General features: G+C 45.6%; 1 pseudogene; it reads right to left on the minus strand.

Moving 5' to 3' along the window:
- LOC103734106 overlaps window positions 1-1,872 on the minus strand; it is a 43,576-nt pseudogene extending 41,704 nt beyond the window's left edge.
- Between the last annotated feature and the right edge of the window lie 615 nt (window positions 1,873-2,487).

Raw genomic sequence — 2,487 nt, forward strand, 5'->3', positions numbered from 1 at the left:
ATTCCCAGCACCCACATGGTGGCTAACAACCTTCTGCAACTCCAGTTTCAGAGGATCCACTGCTCTCTTCTGGCCTCCACAAACCCCAGGTATGCATATAACACATATATACATATCTACAGACAAAACACATGCACATAAAATAAGAATAAATAACCTTCTGAAAGAAGAGTAAGAGATGAAGTGGCTGGGCTGGGCCTTGCTTTACTTCCAGGAGAAATTTCTCCTCTGAAACTGACAACGGCGTCTTCCTTGTTTGTGAATGTTTTTAAAAATGCAGAGACAGAACATTTTCCTTCAGTCTCTTAACTCAAATCTCTTGGTGATGAATCAACACTCGGAGGAATCCTACCCACTGAGCTTGCTGCAGCCAAGTGCGAAGAGAAGCTACCAGAGAGAAACTGACTGGGATTTCTTGGGAATGTAGAATGTTTGGCTCTTTAGAGCCTAAAATTCTTTGTTCACTAGCTAATGTTTAAATGAGATTAGGTAAGCATTTGCCCCTACTTCAGATTTTGCTTCACTGGCAGACTTAGCAGAATCCTGTGATAAAAGGTGATCAAAAATTCAAGAGTGAGAGGTGAAGAAAGTTGAATGCAAATGTAGACTTAGTAACTTGGGCTGGGGAATTGGCTCAGTGGGTAAAGTGCTTGCTGCACAAAGCATGAGAACCTGAGTTCAGATCTCCAACACCCATGTAAAAGCCAGGTACGGAGGTGCACATCTGTAATCCCAGCACCAGAAGATGGAGGCAGACAGATCCCAGAGGCTCCGTGGCCAGTTGGTCTAGTTTGGTGAACTCCAGGTTAAATGAGAGACTGTCTCAAAAAATAAGGTAGAGAAGTAAATGAGGAAGATTCTGGACATCAACCTCTGGCTTCTACATGCACCTGCATGGGCAACTGCACCCATGCATATAAACGTGCACACATGAATATGCCCCCCCCCAAAGCACGTACACCACACATAGCACACATACCACACATATACCACACATCACACTACACACACACACCACAGCACATACATTTATACACCACGCACACATCATACACACCACACACAACACAACACACACACACACACACACCACTACACAATTTAGTAACTTGTCATATTACCTCCATTGTGAGTCACATTCTGAGAGGATTATGACCCTTGTGAATATTAGGGATTTATAATGTTCCAGTCCATTATAATGTTTCTGAGATCCCTAAGATTCACTAGGATACCACCAATCTTTGGATAAACTTGCACATTAAAAAGCTATCTGACAGTTTAGAGTCGCACACTGACAGTGCTGCTCATTTTGTTCTGAGTCGGGTCAGCTCCAACATAAGCCATAGATTCTGGTCTGCAAAGGTGTTCTTTTTCCATAAGTCATCCTAACTCCTCAACAGTATTTTCATCCTCAGAGAACAGAATGTGCTGTAAGCATGCCTCCTTCACTTGTCAAAATGCAAGTCCTTAAAAGGGAGGTCTTACAGCTTACTGTAGTACAGCTTATTCTTGTTCACTCTGTTAACTGAGAAAAAACCCAGTGAGAGTTCTTTAAGCAACTTTCCTCGCTTTGAGCTAGATCCAAGTTATCCTGGGCTCCTCTGTCTTGCCACCTCCCACTCCCAGTGGGCTGCAGAGTGCTGCCAATCTTGCCCTCACAACCCCTCGGACATCCGCCTTACCCCTTCTCTCCAACCGCAGCATCCCCATGTAGCAGTTCTGGCTGGTTTCCTGTCTGTCCTCTTCTGCTTTGTCAGCCACATTATGGATGGACTCTTCTCCCACCCATGCCTGGAGCACAACCACGCTTGGTAACTGCTCACCAACTCTGAACCTCTGATTTTCCATGGCTTGGTGAAACACCACAGACATGCCCCCATCCTGCACTTAGAGACTGAGCTCTCTGACCTCCCACTTTGGACTCTCTCTAATCTGGTGCCAGCAGACGGCCCCTGGCACCCACCTGCTCTCATAGCAGAGCTCCATTCCAGCCATGCTGCGGATGCTTCTGGTGCCTCCTGCTCCCCGTCCCTTGTCCCACTGTTTTACTTGTGGTGCCCTTTCCCCTACATACCACTTCATTTGCAACACACACCGCAGAACTAGGGGAACTGGAGCAATGGTTCAGTGGTTAAGATCACTGGCTGCTCTTGCAGAGGACCCAGGTTTGATTCCCGGCCTGTGTGGCTAAAGCAAGGGAAAGAGGTAAAATCTACAGAAAGTCAGGAAGCTCGTCCTGAGGGCACTGTAGCTGGAAGCCTGGAATTTGAGTTTCATTTCAAGACTAATGGGACACGGGCATGTTTATGGCTCAAGAGTGGCAGGAACTAGCTCATACTTTTTAATAGTTTTTTATTTTTATTTTTAATTTTATATGAATGAGTGTTCTGCCTGCACGTATATAAGTGTACTCATGTCTTTCAATGCCCATGGAGTCCAGAAAAGGGCATCAGATCCCCTGGAACTGGAGTTACAGATGGTTGTTAG

This window comes from Nannospalax galili, unplaced genomic scaffold (genome assembly GCF_000622305.1).
Source record: "Nannospalax galili isolate Female #2095 unplaced genomic scaffold, S.galili_v1.0 scaffold1951, whole genome shotgun sequence".
Lineage (NCBI taxonomy): Eukaryota > Metazoa > Chordata > Mammalia > Rodentia > Spalacidae > Nannospalax > Nannospalax galili.